We start from the raw sequence: 22,010 nt of genomic DNA, 5'->3' as shown, positions 1-22,010 counted from the left end.
TAGTCTATGAATACCAATTTAATATTGTGCTACTTTAAAAAATATAAGCCAGACAAAACAGATGGGTTATTATAGAAAAATACAGGGTCCGGCAGAAGTAATGCCTGCTTGAGTATGGTTGGTAGGGTAATAATATGGGGGTAAGGATTTATGGCTTTAATTTAAACATTTCACCTAAAATGTCATATGGTGTGCTTGAATGTGATATTGTTGTTACAGAATTACATGCTTAAGATTTTGTAATAAAAAAGGGGCATCATTTGTGCTGGACCTTGTATAACCTTGGTGACAAATGTAACTATTGACTTTGGATCGATGTGTTCATTGCAGCATCAGCAGCAAACCATGGTTAGAACTGATTTCTCATTTCACCTTATCCATGCATTTTCCCAATTATTTTTCTCCCTACTGTGTGCAAATATGGAAAGCACTAGAAACAGCACTTAGAGTGAGAAGGGACAAAAGGGAGAGGGGGACCCCTCCCTCAGGAACTTCTACAAAATCAAAGTAAAAACAAATACGCTTCCAGTCATCTGGGTAGATGATCATTAAAATGATGAATTACCTTTGCTTTTCCTCCATTCTCTCCAGTACACATTAAAAAGTGATAATTTATTTCAAAAATGACCAACCCTATTTGAATATTCGCAACAGGGGGCTCCACACATACATGCTAATATTTTTAAAGCAGACCATGTTTTCAGCCTGGTGTGAGAAGATAAAATATTTCACAAATCACTGTGCAGTATATTTGTAGCTTTTTTTTTTCATTTCTCAAGAGACATGTTTCTTCCAGAAGCACAGTTGATAAAACATGATTTATTTTTATAATTTCACCAGAGAGAAGCTAAAAGTACCTAACCAGCTCTCATAATTCTGTAAAATTAACTACCAGTGATTTTTGCTCATTTTATATCCTTACTCTGAGCTTTGCTTTAAAGACTGCCTTATTTTCTTTTTTTGGTTGAGTCTAACAGAAAAATAGACTGTTAAAATAAAAAGAAATTACTAAAACATTTCTTTTCATTCCACAGTTTTCAGATAAATGTGGTGCTCCTTTTCTTCACTCTAGAATACAACCTAGAATTATTGTTAATTAATTGTTAAAGTCAACATCACCTGGTCCATGTCCTTCCAGTTTAAGATGACATTTTCTAATAGCTAAAGTAATAAATCATTCATTCATTAGAGACTCAGGGCCTTATTTCATGAGCAGTAGAGAGTAACTGGAGGGTGTTAAATAGATGAGAGAGACCAACTGTACAGCATTTTAGAAAGACAGCGCTAACTGCAGAGTAGAAATAGATTGTTAGGAGACAAGACTGGAAGTCATACTCTGGCTGGTTTCAGTAACCTAGGAAACACAATAACAGGAACCACAGCAGTGCTGCTATGAACAATCACCGTGACTTTAGTGGCTCACGCCAACACACATTTATTATCTCACAATTCTGGGGTCTCCTTGCGCTATCATCAGGAGTCACCAGGGCTGTGTGCCTTTGTTTCCTTGCACCTTCTAGCTTCTAGAGGCTGATGCATTCCCTGTTTCATGGTCCCCTTCTCCATCCTCAAAGCCAGCAATGGCTGGTCAATGTTTTCTCATAATATCATCTAGCTGCTTCAGAATCTTCTGTCTTCCTCTTCCCCATTTAAGGGCACTTGCAATCTACCTGATAACCCAGGAAAATCTCTTTATTTTAAGGCCATCAGCCATAGCTTGTGTAGCTCAGTGGATTGAGCATGGGCCTGTAAACCAAAGAGTTGCTGGTTCAATGCCCAGTCAGAGCACATGCCTGGGTTTCGAGCCAGGTCCCCAGTACAGGGTGTGCAAAAAGCAACCACACACTGATGTTTCTCTCCTTCTCTTTCTTCTTCCCTCCCCTCTGTCTAAAAATAAATTTTTAAAAAATCTTTTTTTAAAGGCCAGCCGGTTAGCAACTTTAATTTCACCTTTAACCTTAATCATCCCTCACCACGTAACACAACATATTCACAAATTAGGAGTTAGAGTGTTGACATCTTTGGTGGTCATTATCCTACCTCCCACAATGGGTACTAAGACAAGTGGAAGGATTCAGGAGCTATTATAGAAGCAGAAATAACCACACTTGGGAACGTATGACTCCTTGCAGAACAACCCTGCATTCTCAGCCAATTCCATTGTTCCTCTCTTCTTTCCTTCATTCACTGATAGCCTAGCATTTTTGGGGTGGGGGGGATATCTAGGTGGATGACAAAAACAAATTATTAAATGAGGAAAATATTTTTTAAAAGGGTCAGAGCAGAAGTGGCATAAGTGGAACTATCTGAGTTTATGGCCAAGAATGACCTTTAGAAACAGCTCTGAGATCTCCAACACCCCAACGGAGGAGGAGTGATTTTTACGCCTTACTCACGGCCATGATGAATTTACTCTGGAAAATTTTCAGGGAAGTGTTACCATTCACCTTGGATAGCTCTTTAGAAAAATCTTAGCTTTAAACAATGCAACTTCCTGGTGATATCGCCAAGATAAATTATCAGATTTCCTCAATTCTGATAGTCACATTTTCCCACATTATGTTTCTGACATCAGGATGAATGTGGACACATAACGTAGTATTAATTGGGGTTTTTTCCCTCTCAAAAGTTGTTTACAGCTGATGAAGCCTTACAATTAAGGATATATGGTAATTGTGTAACATCCTTTGACATAACTGTGTAAGAATTAACAAGTTGTTCTGCTCTACTGGGTTATTGATTACAAAAGGGTCATTACTACCAACACTAAATATAATTATTTTAGAATACAGTAATCACCCCTAACCCATGACGGACACGTTCCAAGACCCCCAGAGGATACCTGAAACACAGAGATTAGCAAACCCTATATATGTTATCCTTTTTCTTATAAATATGTGCCTATGATAGAGTTTAATTTATAAATTATACACAAAAGAAATTGACAATAACTAACAATAAAATCAAAAAATAAGTATACTATAATAAAAGCCACACAAAAGACTTTGGGGCCTTTATTAAATAAAATAAGGGTTATTTGAACACAAGCACTGTGATGCCATGGCAGTCGATCTGATAACCCAGACAGCTACTAAATGACTGATGGGCAGGTAGCATATACGGTGTGTGTATGTTGGACAAAGGGATGGGCAGGACCAAGTGGGATGGTGAAAGATTTCATTACACTACTCAGAATGGCACACTATTTAAAACATAAATTACTTATCCCTGGGATTTTCTATTTACTATTTTCAGACCCTGGTTAACTGTAGGTAACTGAAACCCTGGAAAGCAAAACCACTGAAAAAATTGTTTTTTCAGAGGACTACTGAAATTGAGCTAAAGACAGTTACAATAGGCTGAACAATGACCCACAAACCTAGAACCTGTGGCAATTACTTTATGTGGCAAAAAATCTTTGTAGTTATGATTAAGTTAAAGGTATTGGGATAGGGTGATTATCCTCGCTTATCAGGGTGGGCCCTAAATTCAATCCCATGGATATTTATAAGAGGGAGATTTGACATAGATAGAAGAGAAGGTGATATGAAAATAGAGCAGAGAGAGTTTTGAAGGTGCTAACCTTGAAGATTGGAGTGATGCCGTCACGAGCCAAGGAGTGCCAGTAGCCACCCGAAGTTGACAGAAGCAAAAACCAGATTCTTCCCTTGAGCCTTGAGAGGGTGCATGGTCCTGCTGACACCTTGACTCAGCCCATTGGTACTAACGGCAAACTTCTAGTCTATAGAACTGTGAGGGAATACAAGTTTGGGCTAATTTGTTACAGTAGCCACAGGCAACTCATACAACAGTTTTTCTGACAGTAATCATGCAGCAGAACCAGTGGCTTATTCAGAACAATCCTATATCTTTCTTATGACAGTAACACAATTCTATGGGGCCTAGGAAGATGATTTTATGTTCAATCTAAATTGAGCAAACTGTACTTTTTCTTGAATATTTCAGTGACTACAGTGAAATTTTGATTGTCTATAAAATGTCTTAGTGCTCCCCACAATGTAATAGGCATGTAATCTGGGCAGGAATATCAACCCCAGACTCATCTCTAGGGTGAACTCCACTTTCTCTAGTCACATTGAAAACCCATTTCTCCAACCACAGGGACTGTCCTACTGAGAAAGACAATGTCCATAAACAAATAATAGTCTCTTTGCCAGAGCGTTGGTCTAGAGGAGGGGTGTCAAACTCATTTTCACCAGGGGCCACATCAGCCTCGTGGTTGCCTTCAAAGGGCTGAATATAATTTTAGGACTGTATAAATGCAACTACTCCTTAACAGTTAAGCAAGAGCTCAGCACTGCCACCACATAGAAACAAGGTGCCAGGCTGGATAAAACAAGGTGGAGTGCTAGATTTGGCCCACAGGCCTTGCGTTTGCTGCCTGTGGTCTAGACTGAAGCCAGACCAAAGAGCTGTGAGATGTTTGAGAAAGATGGTTCCTTACCCTTCAAGGACAAAAATTAAAAGGCAGGTCTTTTCCCACTGTATCTGAACAAGAAGGAAGCTAATAACAGGTAGGTGGAATGGAGATATGCAAAGGTATGAACTCTGGATGACAATGCTGATCTGCCAAATTCCCACAGCCAACAAACTCCTTTGTCACCTACAATCATATACATTCACACTAATAACATTACCCAGCTTTATCTGAGGTAGGTATGAAGAGGTACAAACCACCACCTAAAACCACCAAATACTGCAATCAGACCCTGAAGCACGAGCAGGAAAACTGCCCGATGTTCTGCAGCACCAGCCTGACCAGTCCCCAACTGAATTAGCCCAACTTCCTGCTTTCCCCTAGGTGGTCAAACACTGTTGGTGAAAACAGAATAGTCGAATAGTATAACACTCCAGCCCCCCCACCTCATGGTTTCCCACTTCATTTTAGACACCAGTGTTGCTCAGATATAGATATTCCTTCACTGGCTACTCATCAGCTATCTTTTGAGTTCTCCAGTGCAGTAATTCCAAATGTGTATTGCTTTCTTCTTGGGCCTTAATACATCTTATTTTCCTAATCTCAGATGAAGACCATGCTTATTCTATCCTTGAGATGAGGGATATTGCCTGCGAACCTCCTCAACTACTCTGCCTGTCCTCCTTCCTTACTCCATCATGGGTTATAGCTGGATTCAGCTGCACCGAGCTCTCCACCTCAAGATTAATTTCTGTGGTTGTCTGTTAGTCTAACCTCCAGACATCCTGCTAGGGCTGTGCACTTAACAGGAGCAAACCAACTCATTAATACCCTCTTTTCCTCATCAAAACCTTGCTGTTCTCCCTGGATGGATATGGAAGGCAAAACATTGACATCAGAATTTTCTGTCTTGCAAACCTAGCAGACACATGGAAATTGTTCTGATTTCTCCAACCGCATTAGGAAGGTGGACAAGGACACTGACAGAGCTGAGGTCCCTCACTGACATTTCACACAAAAGGAAACTATCATGTGTGGACTTAAAGATCTATAATCTAGTACATGCATAAAAGCACACCTGAGCACAATACAGAAATCCTCTTTAGCTGTGTTGAGATGAAGAAGTAATTAAATGTTGGCAATAGCTTTTTATTGATAGTGTCAAGAAACAACAAGAAAGCAGGCCTCACTTGTTCTTATAGTCCCTTAACTTGGGGATCTCCTCTGCACTCCTCCCTCTCTCTAAGCCCCATCTACTAGTCATTCTCCCCAGAGTCATCACCCAACTACTGCTCCTCCTTCTCCAAATACTGCTGGAGATGGCAGTCTCAACAGCCCTGTGGTAGATGGTATGTCTGTCCCCATCTTCATTGGTGAAATCTTGCTCATCTTTCAAAGCCCAATCCTGACGTTATTTTCTCTGTGAATACTCAATGACCTCTCTTTTCCATTTGTCCTATCAGAGATGATTGCATATCACGGTCTCTGGCCCAGTGTGCATATTCCTATGTATCTTTGCATAAATAGTCACACATTGGTAGGTAAGCCTTATTCAACTTGTGCTCTATGGAGGGAGGGGAGGAGAACAGAGACATGACATCTTCATTTTATACTCTCTGCTTCTAACACTGTTGTTGACACTATTTGGTAAAGGTGAATTTCCTGAAAACAAAAATACTTGTACAGCAGGTGCCTGAATTTCATTCAATGTTGTTTCATCATAACATTGATGAGATGTCATAGGAACTTAACTACTGTTTATATCAATTAGTCTGTGATAAAATTGGTTTTATTAGACATCATTTTGCTGAAAGTCACAGACCAACCAATGACATTAAGAGAGGGCAGACTGTACAGATACATGGCTACAAAGGCATAATTCCTGGGGAACAGAGCACATATGAGCTCTGGGAATTTTGGTGTTGCAATAAGTGTTTTGTGCTGCACTTATTCCAAAGTGCAATGCATTTCAGGGTGGGATAAAGTTGTTAATGGGGACAGGCAGAGGCATCACACACCCCTGCCTAGAGAAACTGCACAAGCCCTGCCACAGCCTCACTGTGATCCCTTCAAGTCAGTCCTGAAATAACCTTGGAGACAAGTACCAGACACAGTTGTAAATCAGCTCCTCTCTGCTGTGAACCAAGAACTGAGACATAGACACGTGAAAAGGACATAGAGATGATTACTTTTCAAAGGGATATAAAACACCTGAATGGTGTAATACATGAATATTTTAGTATCACTAAATTCCATACTGCATTGGTGTCTGTCATCCATACAGAAATAGATGGTTTTGCACTTAGCATCTTCATATTTCCAAACTAGCAAATGTAAAAATAGTTCTGCATGTTTGTTTGGACAAAATTTTGCAAGCCACAGCACAGATTGTATTGTTTGTAGACTGTTGGTAAGTTTCACTTGGAAGGTTGAATATTGCTTCCTTTTATTATCCCTTCCCATGTGCCAAGCCCTATGCTGAACACTTGTGTGACAATAGGCATGATTATCCCTTGAGCTAAAAGAAAGGGAAGGGAGACTTTTCTGAGAGGTTTAATGACTTACTCAAGGTAACCATATAGCAAATGAGAGACGAGGTTTTGAACCTTTCCATCGGATGGACTTCGGAAGCCCATGCATTTACCTACTAGGAAGAGTATAGTGCTCTCTAATCAGGCACAGGGAGTGCAGCCACCCAAGTGTCACCAGAGGTTGCTGCTAGCTGAACAGGTACGTGAGCTGTTCTTAAGTGAAGGAACCACTTTTTGCAGACTTTTCTCAAGTCATGCAGAACCAAGTGTTACTTTTTTTTTCTTGTTTCCTATAGAATTTTTCGCCAGGAAAGACACCAAGAGGTGGGAACAAAAATAGTTGGCTAAAGGATTTTCTCTCCGCATTTCCACACTGAGGCCATCTGCCTAGGAACTACAATTTTTTTAAAGCAAAACTGGGTGGGGGGAAGGGTGTCTGTTGATCATTTATAGCTGATTTAATCAGATGACCCTGTTGCCCTTTCCCTGGAGATTGAGCCTTAGAATTTATACTTCCCAGGATGTGCTCCCCTACATCCTTCTTGTTGTCTTCAGGTCTCCAATGTCACCTCCATGAGACTGTTCCCTTCACTTCCACAGCCTCCTGTCCTTACCTGAATCAGAGTTCCTGTGCACTGTACACAAAACTGTGGTTTGTCTCCCTCAGTAGACTGGGAAGTCTGTCTTCTTCCCACTTCTATATCTAGCACCAGCAAAGTGGCTGGCACTTTAAAAGGAGCTCAACAGATCATCTTTGTTCAATAAAGAAATCCTGCTTTCAGACTAATTGTTATCAGCTATTAAGGATCTGAGGAACTAAGGATCACAAGCAGCAGGTCTAATTTTATGGGGTAGGGTGACGATGGTGATGAGGGAAGACTTGGGACACAGACTGCTATTAGATGAGGATCAAGGAGGGGCATCAGCTGGGGCTGGAGCAGAGGTGGGGCTGGGTTGGAGCAGGAAATGTGATATTCTCCATCATATCATCATCATTGGATGCTGGGCACCTGCTGTGGTGGGGAGAAGGCAACAAGGGAAATGGAACATTAACAGAAAGGGAGAAGAAAATACTAGAAACAAAGTTGATATATTCTCAGTGCTACTGTAGGCCAATCTTGGGGCCTTCTTTGGGTTTAAGAAAAAGGTGAGTAAAGGGACGTTTTTTATGTTTTTTTAACCAGGGACTTTCATTTGGTCTAGTTATGTTGTTTGGGAACTTCGCACATTTCAAGGATTTCATTTAATTTGGTAATTAATGAAGGTACCAGTAAGATGTTAACACTGTTTCAAAGGAGAATTCAGTGAACTCACATTCACATAAAACCAGAAATGATGAAATATAGTTGCTAACAGACACAAAAGGGTTGATGTCTCATAGTGCAGAAAAACACAATGTTTCCAGATTATCATTTCTACAGAGTGGAAATCAATTGTATCTCCATAAAACAAAATTCCTTTGCATTTTTAAATGTCAAACATCATTTGCATTACTCTCAGTTTTCTACTAATTCTATGCATGCAAAGTTGTAAAATAGTCTAATCAATGCAATAAAAATTATCAAAGGTAACCAGAGTTACAGAATCAGATAATCCTGGAGGGTCCATTGGAGAAGATATGGACTTTCCATTGGAAAGACAGCCTGTGAATATTTTTTCCCACATCCAAGCTTTGGATAAGTTTCCTGACAAAATGAGAGAAATGAAAATGACTATGAGTAGGTAGTTAGCTTATAAGACTATGATCTTAGACCTTTTATCGTAAGCTAAGGACAGTAGCACCTTATAAGGGCACTGCCTTATTCTCAGTACCTTTTATGTATTAGTTATCTTCTTTAATCTCCATAAACCTGTGAATTACATCCTATCCTCCCCAAATTACAGACTGAAAACAGTGCAGGGAGGTTCAGTTATCTGACCGAGATCACCCAGCTGGTAGGCAGCAGGGCTGGAATTCCCACTCAAGGAGTTTGGTTCTACAGTCTGTTCCCTGGCCTCAACTGAGGCAATGACATAAAAGTAGATGATCTTGAGAGTTACTTGGGAGGGAAGAGCTTGAAACTTTTGTTGATTCAATTTGAGAGAATTGGGAAGGAGGTAAGGTAAAGAGCACAGCCAGGCAGGGAGAAAAAGTGATAAAATAGAGGAAAGAACTGAGGATGTTTTATTCCATGTTTATCTAGTATTTTGAAAATTGGAGAAAAGGGGGAATCAAATTATGTTGCTCTGGTGTTGTTTTACTCCAAACAGGAGTGAGGCAGCATAAACTATAACTGTCCTAGACTGGAGATGGCAGCCATCACTGTTTCCAGGGGACAACACTATTGTTAATAGAAATTAGAGTTCGCACAAGTGAGGGGATGGGTTTCAGTTTCAGATGGCTGGATGCAGAAAAGGTGCCAGCAAAGGCCCTGCAAGTGGACTTGAGGACATTTGGGGAGGGATCTAGAATTTCCAATGCCCAGATCTAGTTTTAGAAGGGAGACCAGGGGTGGGGGAGTGAACACTTCCTCACCACCCCTCCACTCTTCTGCTTCAGGTCCTTGCTCTGTAGGAAAGAACTTTGCTTTAGGAAAGTGAGGGTGGAGGCCTTGGAAGTCTATATCCCAGGATGGGAATCTCATGTTTGAGTATGAGGTTTACTGGCTTTAAATGCACCATCTAAGCCAACATTGTAACTGCTCCTAAAATCCCATGAAGTCACTATTATGACCCTCCTTGTGCACAGGTAAGGAAACTGCAACTCGGGGAGGGGGGTTCCACTCACTTGCCCACACATGGTAAGATGCCAGCAGGGCAGTCCTGCTTCAGAGGCTGCCCACAATGCAATGCAATAACCAGGAGATATCTACAGAAAAACAAAATGAGAAAAAAAAATTTCCAAACCACCCAAATGAAATATGGTTTAAAGAAATCATACTTCATCTAAAATAATCTCTACTCAGCTTGGAAAATAATCTAGACAAGTGCTACATGGCTTGTCTAGCACAAATAAATTCTAACAAGTGCTACATGGCTTGTCTAGCACTAAAATTCTAACACAAATATTACAGAAATTAAGATGCTTCTTTAATACAAGAGATCTTTCCATGTCTGGGTTAATCCAGACCTCATCAGTCCAAGGCACTGAGAGAAACCCTCTCTCTACATCTCTAGGAGCAGAGCAAGGCCTCCTTTTGAAAATGAAAATTGAAGTGAATGAGAAACAATATGCTTTTCTGGCCTGCAGGGAGATGAAAACAGAGTTCAGCAGGCCCTGGTTGTCAGGAAAACTCTGGGCTTGGACAGAGGCCTCTACACGCAGCACGGAGGAGCCACTGCTAGCCACTGACACATGAAGATGGAAACGCAACTACTGGTTGCCAAATGTTTGGTTTTGCTCCACTTCCAAGGCATGTTTGAGAAACCCCACCGCAGCCTCAGGGACTGGAGCCCGGGCACATGAAAGGGATCCCACATTGCAAATTAATGGTACTGCCAATTCTGAATATGATTGACAGGCTGTTTAGAATTCAGCACTTAAATAAAGATACTCTGCTTCTAACATGTACACCTTTACGGTGCATGTCTAAAGGGCATTTATCAAGTGAGGCCAATTAGCAATACTTGAGTGTTCCAGCTAAACAAATTTTCTAGCTAAGCTTCAAAACCTGTCATTTTAGAACTTGGTAGGCATTTAATTCCTGTGTAAATGATACAAATGCATTTTTGTTAATCACCCCCAGAACAACAAAAGAACAATACTTTCATTCTAACTTATATAAACAACTTTCTGATTTGGGGTCAAGCATTTTATGGTTTTTATGATTTTGCTGTGGCTTCACTTCTTGATTTAATTACATGCTGCTAAAATATCCTCTTTCCTACTGCAGAGTACTGAAATTCTATTTTTTTGCATGTTAATAAGTTTACAATCTGCTGAGAGTAACTATAAATAGCATTAATGATATAAGACACAACTCTGCTATTTTATTGCCTAAAAAATTACATTTCAAACTGTCCCAGATTAAAGGGAACTGAAGAAACTCCACAAACACATACAGTATTTGATGCTCTCCTGGATCCTGCACTGGGGGTGGGGCAAATGCTGTAAAGGACATTACCAATTGGTCAACTGACAAAGTTGGAGAACAAATAACATGTTAATAAGTGTTAATGTGTGTGTGTGTGAGTGTGTGTGTGGAGAGAGAGACACAGAGAAAGCACACTAATTATGAAGAAAAGTGTTACATGTTAGCAAGAGGCAAATCTAAGTAAGGAATATGAGTTTTCTTTTTACTGTTCTGATTTTTGCCACTTTTTAGTGAGTTGGGAGATTATTACCTAGTAAAAAAATTTTAATGGCATCTTACAAAAAAATTAATAAAAAGTCCCTTAGAACATTTTTCCCTGGAAAATTTCTCATGCATTATTTATAAGCTTAGCCATATAACTATAAACAAATATTAAATATTTACTTGCCTTGCCTTATTATAACCCTATTGATTCCAGCTGAGCCCGGGGAAGCCTGGCTGAGAGTCAGTATGGCAGCAGCAGTAGGTCTAGAGACATCCAGGAGGAGCCGTGCTCGGGAAGAAAGACGTCAGCCTATGGCCTCCCCTTGTCTCAGCGAGAAACCTCAGAAGTCCCAAGCCTTCCAGCACCGAGAGGTGCTAAGTGCCTGGCACTCGGTCAGTGCTTCTCCATGACTGAGGGAGTAAGCAAATACACAAACGACTGCAAGGAGAATGATGGATCTTTTAAATAACTTAATGTAAAATGTAGGCAATTGACTTCCACTTCTGGGAAAATGGAATGAATATACATACTTTTCCCTATTCTGTCCACTAAGTACAACTACAAACCCTGGACACAATAAATAAAATGAACACACAACGCCTCTAAATGGTGCTGAGGAGGAGGCAGAGTGGCCAGGGACTTCAGGACCCAAGGAATGACATGGTGGTGGGTTCCCTGGCTCTTCTCTCAGCCATATGCATCCCAGACTTGGAACAGGGGAAGCCAGCAACTCAGAAATAGCAACTGTTGCAGACTGAAAGACAAAGACCATTCTCTCTCGCCAAAGGATCAGCAATGAGGAAGCCTAGCCAGACAGTAAACTATGAGACAACAACTGCTCTACTACAGCCAGAAATCACAGACAAGGACTGTGGCTGCATTTTTACCCACACCAGCAAATGCTAAGTAGAGAGTCAACACTTCACCCTTGTCTAGCTGTAACAAATGCCTCAATTCTCTGCTCTCCATAAGAGGCAATGTCAGATGAGGCCAACTAGGGAAGCTGGGACCTTTATTTCCACTGGGTGGTAATAAACCCTGCACCTCCCCCATACTCAGTGTCAATGGAGACCACATGGGGAGCCTGGACTTCTAGCCCCACCCAGCAGTAATGAGGCGTCCCTCCCTCTCCCCTCTGGGTGATGTCAGCAGAGGCCTAGTAGAGGCTCAGGGTTTTACCGCCACTCAGTGGGCATAGGCGGATGGCATGCCCCACCCACTTTGTGTCAGAGGAGGACAAAGGAAAGCAGTAACCAGGCCCATCTATCTGGCCCAGGGAAGGAGTACCAGAGGCCCAGTGGGGAACTAGAGGCCCCACCTCTTCCCAGCAGTAGCATGACACCTCCTCCCACCACCAGCACCTTGATGAAAACAGAAGCCAACTGATGAACCTAAAATTCTAATCCCTCCTGGTGGTAACAAGATGGAACCCACTTCCTTTGCCAGAGAGGTGTCAAAGGAAGACAGCTAAATCTGAAGGTATAACTAAGATCCAGAGTTTCCCAACATAATACCCCAAATATATAGATTTCAGTTGAAAATCACACATCATACCAAAAACTGAGAAGATCTCAATATGAATGAAAAACGACAATCATTTCAGGCAAACACTGAGATAACAGAGATGTTAGAAATATCCGACAAAGATTTTATAGCAGTTCAACACTAAAGTGTTTCAATGAGCCTTTACAAATACACACAACACAAATGAAAGAGTAGAAAGTGTCAGCAAAGAAGCAGAGAGTGTCAGCAAGGAAATCAAAAGATACAAAGAAAAAAGGAATTTTAGAATGGAGAAACACTATAGCCAAAATAAAAAACGTAGTGGAGAGGCTCATAAACAGAGCAGAGGGAGCAGAGGAAAGAGTCAGTGAACCATAAGCTAGAACAATGGAAGTTATCAAATGTGAACAACAGAGAGAAAACAGAATAAAAGGTGAACAGAACCTCAGCAGTATGAATTATAATAGAACATCCAACAGCCATGTCACTGGAGGCCAGAAGTTCAGGAGAAAGAGAACTTACCTGAAAAAGTATTAGAAGAAATTAGGGTTGAGAACAATCCAAATTTGGCAAAAGACATAAACCTAGAGATTCAAAAGCTGAGCAAATGCTAAGCAGGATAATTCACAAAAACATCCATGCCAAGGCACATAATAAACTTCAGAAAACTAAAGACAAAGAAAAAACAGCCAGAGAGAAATGACACATTGCCTATGAGCAGAAAACAATTGAGTGACAGTGGATTTCTCATCAGGATTCACAGAGGCCAGAAGGAAGTGGCAAAATATTTTGCCAATGAAAAATGCTGAAAGAAAGAACTGCCAACCCAGAAATCTATATCCAGTGAAAATATCTTTCATAAGTAAAGGGAAATCAAGACAGTCTCAGAGGAAGAAAAATAAAGAGAATTTCTCACTAGCAGACCTACACTTAAAGAATGACTAAAGGAAGTTCCCTAAACAAAAAGGAAACAATGGAAGAAAGAAACATCAAGAAGAAGAAAAAAAAGAACCCAGTAAGCAAAAATATGAGTAAATAAATAGATTTTCATTTTATTCTTGAGTTTTATACACTGTTTGACCATTGAAGCAAAAATTAACACACTGTCTGACCTAGTTCTAAATACATGCAGCCTTTAGACCTCTGGCTTATAAGCATCTATGCAGAGGAAAGCAAGGAGTCTGGCATACTTGGAAACATAAATAAAATTTAAAAATAATTTCAGACATGAAGCCTAACTAAAAGGAATGCATAGCAAATGGATTCGAGACCAGGAAATAATGACTAAGGGACTTTCATGATTTAGACACACACATATACACAGGCATACACAGACACCGAGGGTGAGATGGGGACCTCAGAACCATGAAAAATGCATGCATAGTTATTTACTGGTGTTCTCAGTAGAATGGCTTTTGACAAGCCCAAGGTTCCTTGTCCTGTCCGTTTAATAAATAGCACTGTGAGATGTCAAACAAAGCACTAGACAACTAGAGACATCTGCCTGATTCGTGGGCTCTCTGCTATTCTTGTGGCTTTGGCCCCTTTTAAATCTGGAACTACTTGAGTCAAAGTGGCAGCTTCAGTCTTCTTCAATCCCCACCAAGTATGCCTTACATAAAGGGACTTACACTAACTCCTAACACTCTACATGGCACCAGTCATTTTGTGGGCGGTCTTGCTCTGACCTTGAACCTCTGCTTAGATATTTAGCTTCACCTCAGTTCCCGAGTCCCGCCTCAAGACTTCATGTGGCCAGGTGAACATCTGACCTGTCCTCATGGACTGCGACCTCTCTTGGTAAGTCACCTGCACTACCATCCCTTCCAGGGCAGGGTCCGGCGTTACCCTTGCCACCCCACCACAGTGCCCAGGGCCCCATCTCCTCCTGACGCACATTGCTTGTTGCTGCCCGCCCACGTGAACTGCTGAGCATTGCCAGTTCCTGCTGCTCATGAGGACACCCCATTCCCTCACAGTGGAGGCCCCACACCAGTGCTTCCTGAACACCTCCCAGAGCCCACTGCCAGGTCCTTCACAGAGCTTGTCCTCATGGCAGGTGCACTTCCTCTCCTGCCTCACCCCACAGGATGCATCGGATTGTAGATCCATGCCTTTCCCTTCAGGGTCCATTCTGCTGAATCTTACCAGACATGGGCAAACATGCTGTGCCAATGTATGGGGGCTGGGGGAAGAAGGAAGCATTGTATAAAAGTTTAAGGGGGAACCCCCCACACACACATATATTCTACAACATTACTTTGGATCACAAACACATACAAATCGAACTTTGGACTTAGACTATAGAATTTATGCAGAATAATGACTTCCAGATTTTCCGATTTTCCAAGTGGCTTACCATATAGAAGAAAAGGCAGATGAGGAGGGAGAATTTGGTTTGCCTTAAAAGGGACATCTGCTTTCACCATTATTTAATAAGAAAAAGGGCATTTTAACAGCAATAATATAGGATGAGCCATCACAGAGTTTTGAAATGACGTGGTTTAGTTTTATAAAAATTTGTATTGTCTTTTATTTCAATTTATTTGGTCTCATACTCATCTAAACTCTTCCATAAGCCAACAATGTCACTCTCACCAGTACTGAGTTATTTTGTTGTTCAGTAGTGGGCCAGGCACTGAGATGGAACAAGGCTCTGGTTTCACAGATGAGAAAATGATTCATTCACTCAGTTACTAATACCAATGGCAGACTGCTGCACGCTGATTTCCAGTTCAGTGTTCTTTTTACAGCATTTGCTAAATTCAGTTTATGATCATTTTCAGTGACTTTTCTGTGGGTACTTATATTGGCAACAACTATATTTAACATCAATTAACCATCCCTTTCTCTGCAGTGACTAAAGAGTCAGAGGTTTATATTCATCACTGTCTCAACTGAATGGTTCTCATACACCAGGTAAGAAAAGGAAGGTGACCTCAATGGTAACATCCTTGGATTATGTATTCCAAGAAATAAATACTGCAGCATTGCTTTAGTAGAAATTCCTGCTTGGAGAAATTTGGCCTTTTAAATTAATTGCCATGATTCAAAGATTTTGCTTAAAACTAAAAATAACATAGGGTGCTCTCTTCAAATGTTTCCATGTTTCATATGAGCACATGCTCAGGGACCGAGAGCAATCAAACAGCATCTCTCTGTAAGTTTTTTTTTATTAGAACTATTTTTAATTTTCCTCTCTTTCCCTCACAACATTGTGCAATTTCTATTTCCATATGCTGTGTTATTTTTGATTGCTTCTATGCCAAGACATTAATTCATTTTTTCTCATTCCAGTCTATTTTTCCACACTCCTCTCATTCATGTTTTCCTAAAGTAGTTTAGGGATTTGCTCTTTGGCACTAAAGGGAATAAATCACCCTTAATCTGGCATGTCAATGAATAGCTGATCTCTGATCACATTCTAGACCTTCACTTTGAGAGCTGTCATCAGCTATTCCTGCTTCATGAATCTTAGGAAGTTTTAGACGTTTGCCCCATTCTAATGTGGGTGTATAGAGGACAAAAAATGCACAGGTAGAAGTTTCTCCTAGAATAAGAGTGAGAGATCAAAAGGTTTAGGAAGAATCATCCAAGCCACAAAGACTCCTGCCTGTTTGAAAGGGCACCCATAATTCCTGCTCTTTTTTCTGCCTTTTTTTTAACCTTCACAAACTATCTTCCCATTTCCAGAAACTCTAAATGAGAAAATTGAGTGTGTTCACTTGCAAATCTTTGTCACACAAAACCAGAAACTTGAAATTTTGATCACAGAACTCTTAAAGTACCAAGTTTTAATCATTTAACAGAATTGAAAGTACTGAAATATTTTACTAAGTTTTATCATTTTAAGTATTAGACAGAATTACAGTGCAGAAGTTAAGATATTTGGCATTAAACAACAATTAGCATTACATTCCAATTCCTACTGTTTAAGAACTTTGAGACAGGCAAGTTACTTTCCTACTCAAAGCCATATTTTTTCTATTACCTACCTGACAGAGCTGATGGGGACAATAATAATTACAAATAGTTAACATGTATTGAACATCTATTTTTTCAGACACTGCATTAAGCATTTTACATGATTATCTCATTTAATCCTCAAAGGTCAATGCAGTGATGCTGGGGATCATCACAGCTATTGGGTGATCTGGAATTCAAACCCAGGCTCTGGCTATAGGTGCCATGCTCAAAAGACCCCTCAAAGAGGGTATAGTATGAGGCAATGACTATAAAGGGTATAGCATTATATCTGACATGTTATAAGGACTCAATAAAAGTTTGCTATTATTTTTGTTAATGGCAAAAGGATGTCTTAATTAATATAACAAAGAAGTAATATAATAACCTTTTAAGAGACTTTATAGCTTATTGAGTGTTCCTGGTAAGCACTGATCTCTGACAGCCACGGATTCCTTGAGGACAGGCACGTTTCCTTTTGTTGCTGAGATTCTAATACTAAGCATCTACTTTGGAGTCAGTGGTGCATAAATACCAGTTGAATTAAAAGGTATTCAGAATGGTTATGAATATTTAATCTATCACAATAATCAAATCTCTCAAAGAATAACGATCTTGGCATTAGCAAATGGCCTGGAGTAGAGGTCCTGGTTCCTTTTGCCTGTCTGAAATATGGGTACGGCTCTCAGAACTGGCAAGCTTTCATAAGACTGAATTTGAAGACCTGTTCCAGATGCAAAAATCTTTGTCCTATTTTTGCCCTTATCAAACAGTATTTACTAAGCAACATTTGCTTCTCGAATTGTAGTAAAGTCACATAAAGCAAGCTAAGTGTTGACTGCTCCCTTACTCAAGTCCAAACAAGACCCTGAAATGTCTCAAGAGAGACTGAATAATTGGTGGTTGGAAAAATAAAAGGTTTTTAAGGGCACATCTAAGTAAAATATATGTTTTTGATCATTCCTAATTACTAATTCAACATCAGAATAAAAACCATTATTTCTTTGCATTATTTTCTTTTATCATACTCTCAGTAAATGTCATTTCTGAATACATCATTCAAAAATAAATAATTTTAAAGATTGTTTAGTCAAATGCTTCCATTCTAAAAATAAGGTCATCAGACTTAGTGGTAGAACCAATACCCTGTCTCCTGATTTGGGGCTTTTCCAGGCACCTGAGAAGACACACGGCCTCCGAAAGATGCAGGCTGGGTGAGACAAAAGACAAGCTTCAGAACAACTGAAACATCCCAAAACTACGTGGCATATGTAACTACAAATACCTCAATACTGTTAAAATTTTTAAACCTTGTATTATTTTTCTCAAGGCAAATTCTTACGAGATTTTCCTTATATTTAATTTTTAGAGGAATAGGTTAATTAAAATTCAGCTAATTAGTTCAACATAGTTAATTAATGGTTTTATGCAAATCAACACATTTCTAGACGAGTACAGTTGGCCCTCGCACAACATGGGTTTGCACTGTGTGGGTCCACTTAGATGCAGGTCATACCAACAAATACATACATTACTGTAACTATATTTTCTCTCCCTCATGATTTTCTTAATAACTTTCCTTCTCTATAGCTTCCTTTATTGTAAGAATACAGTATGTAATACATATAACATACAAAGCATGTGTCACTCAACTGTATATGTTATGAGTAAGGCTTCTGGTCAACTGTGGGCTGTTAGTAGTAGTTAAGTCTTGGAGACAGTCAAAAGTTATACGTGGGTTATACATGGATTAGCACCCACATTGCTCAAGGATCAATTGTGCTTTAATTACATTCCAGAAAACATAGATGTTTGGTCAAAACTTTGTACTAACCTGTTGCAGCTATTCAAATCAGTATTTCAGATTTTCTGTAAACCTTTCAATTATACACATTAAAGCATAAAAGCTTATGTGGACAGGCCTGAATTTAATCATGTATACCAGTTTGTGAGGTTGTTTTTAAAGCTATTGTAAAAAAAAAAACCTTCGGTCCACATGGATCTAATTGTTATATACACAAAAGCTTTTCTCTCTGGACAAATAGATGTTGCTGATGAAGAGCAGGCCTCATTTAAAAAGAAACCAAATACAATAATTACTTAGGCATGTAAAAGACTCTCTTGGCCACCACACAACCCACCCTGAAGAAGAGTTTGCTGGCTGGAATGAACAGGAAAACCAGGAATAACAAGGAATTAAAATTTCTTTCTGCTCCAGTGTAGCAGATTGAATTTTCTAAAAATGGCCATAGCCATATTTCTGATCCCACACACTCCTTCTTGAATTTGAGCAGGGCTATGTGGCTGCAGGGATGAATGGAATGTGACAGAAGTGAGTCTGCATAATTTCCCGGGCTAGGTCATAAAGGAGATGGGGCGTTCTGACTCCCTTTCTCAGGACCCTCACCTTGGAACCCAGCCACAGGCTGTGAGGATGCTGGCCACAGGAAGAAGCCACCCCTGGGTAATTAGCTGACAGCTCCAGCTGGGATCTCCATGACAGCTGCCACCATCTGCCTGACTGTGAGGGAGGGAGCCTTCAGATGATTTAATCCCAGCCTTTGAGCTGCCCCAGTTGATGCCAAGTGGGGCAAGGATGAGCTAGCCCCACTGAGCCCAGCCCAAATTGTGGATTCCTGTCATTGGAAGCCACTACTTTCATGGTCTTAGACTCAGAAAGAGAGGAAAACATCCAGAACATCCAATCTGGGGAAGGCACAATCATAAAGGACAAATGAATTTTCAATTACTTCTGTTCTGTTGGCTTTTAACCATCTCTCTCCTTTTCAAATTCTCATAAAAAGAAATGAATAGATCAGACCAGTATAAACATTTTCATTAGGGTGCTGAATTTAACAGAGAAAGCCCACAGGTGGGAATCTGACACATCAAAACATCACATGCTGTACCTCTGACAGAAACATCTGATATTTGCATGGTGTCGTCACTGGGCTGGGCATAAGCAAAATCCTAATCAGAGGAGACCAGCTTTAGTGGCTCCTGAGCTTTGCTTCCTGCCCCTTCTGACAACTCTGTCGCCTGGGCATCTAGTCCTCCCAGCAGGAGTGCAATTGAAAAACTCAGTCACACCAAGGTACCAATGAAATTTTAAATTCTGGTCTTCTCAGAAACAAAACAAATTATGGGAGGAAAAAGCACCAAGAGAAACAATGCTGAGTATAAAGGGATTTAACGGTGGTGCTTTTGGTGCCCATGGGAGAGATCAGTTGAGCTGGAGAGTTTTCTTGGCACCTCTCCATTACCCTGGTAGCTGGGACCATCCTAGGCAGAAGGTATGGGAAGTACAGGGACAGGCTAATGTAAAATGCCACAGCATATGCTCGAGCCACTCCTTATTTCTTGACTGTAAAGTGGCAAGGGAGGAATGGCAGGAAATCAGTCTAGACATGTGGGCAAGAATTGGAAAGTGTGGGTCTCACATGTTCTGTTGTGAAGTTGACCCTCGCCTGGTAGCCAGTGGGAAGCTACTGAAGGGTCCCATGTGCACAGGAGAAAAATGCCTGGATCAGGAGCCAGCAGGCCGGGAACCAAGTCCTGGCTCTTCCTGTCTTCAGGCATCTGATGAGGCTCAGGGCTCAATGTGGCTGTGACTGCAAAGACTGTCCAGCTCAGGAAGTGCATGCTATCTAAATTAGGTGACCCCAAGACATGAGGTCATCATCATGGAGGGAGGAAGGAGGGGCTCCCACCATGTGAGCTGTGAGCCAATACAAAAGGAGGCAGCCTCTCTCCTTTTCCCAGGGCACTGAACTGAAAAGGCAAGGAGTGGGTCTGTGCTTTTATTTTTAAAGTATTCAAGTGAACACCTTGACAAAATACCCACATTCTATAGGGTTAAAACAACAGCAACAACAGCATTCACCGAAGTTTCTTTAACTTCAAATTCTACTGTTCACAACATTATTTTCCCTCACCAAATTTAAGATGATATTTCTTTAAATTTCATATGTATCTATCTGCCAAGTAGAAAGTTGGAAAATTTGGCAAAAATGTGTCACTGAGACATGTCTGGTTTCCAAGGACAGAGAAGACTGGGAGAGGAGCCCAGTTTTGAAACTGGGGACCAAAAATTGGCTAAACATTTTTATAGTTTATTTGACAAAACTGTCTAAAGAAATTATAGCATAGTTAAGCCAAATAAATTCAGATGAAACTCAAATACAATGCAAGAAACCAGAAAGAAGGCATCTGTGGCATTTTCCAAGAAACAGTGCATTTGTTTCTGGGAAAATAGGCCAATGGAAAGGTACACATTCCTAACTGCACAAGAAATGGAAGAGACACGAGAATTAAAATAGCTAATGACACAGCCACCAGTGGCACACAGTATTTCTGCCTCTGATTAACTATGTGACCTTGGACTTTTCTATATTTTAATCTATCACATATATGTAAAAAAATGTATTCATTGCAGACCTATCCTACCTCATGGCAAACCTTTGGGAAAAAAAAATTGTGAGATATTAATAGATTTCCTGCAGCAGATATTACTGAACTTGAACTTCATTCCCTGGTTGGGCAGGTCTTTCTGAGCTGCAAGAAGGCAAATATCTTTTCTCAACACTCCTGTTAGAGTCTCCAGGGTGACCGAGTATAAGCCCAGATTGCTGCTTAGACGACACAGGCACAGCAGCACTTCTGGCTAAGCAGCTGCGAAACAGCAGTGGCCTGGCTCAGGGCAATCAATTGCCACAGAGGAAATCCAGCCTGGGCTTAAGTGTAACCTGGAAGCACAACAGGGGAACACAGACACACACACCGCCAGACAGACACATAGACACATACATATGTCCACACATGTACACAAAGACATATACAGAAGTATATGCACACAATCCTGCACATGTATATATAGATAAAACAGAAATAGACACACAGAGATACACCCACACACACATGTATATGAAGACAGAGACATGGATACATGTGCATGCTCACATATGTACACTAACATACACACACAGATACATCCACCCCCACACGCATGGACAAGACAAACATGTACAGTAATATAAGCACGTACAAACACACAGACATACAGACAGATGCACATAGATGCACACACCCATGTATACTTACAGAAGGAGACAGATTCATATAAATGCACACACTCCCTGCAGACACGCGCTGTGGCCAGCAGTGTGGGGTGAGTATGCATGCTCCCCCTCCATTAAACACGGACTTCATCCACTGTAGGCTGTTGCCTTCCCACAGAGGCAGAACATGGGCCTCATGATATTAATTATTATTATCATTTCTAATATAACAAGTCATAA

This window comes from Phyllostomus hastatus, unplaced genomic scaffold, assembly GCF_019186645.2.
Source record: "Phyllostomus hastatus isolate PE091 unplaced genomic scaffold, TTU_PhHast_1.1 phas_scaffold_93, whole genome shotgun sequence".
NCBI classification, from domain to species: domain Eukaryota; kingdom Metazoa; phylum Chordata; class Mammalia; order Chiroptera; family Phyllostomidae; genus Phyllostomus; species Phyllostomus hastatus.
This window is presented reverse-complemented; position numbering follows the sequence as displayed.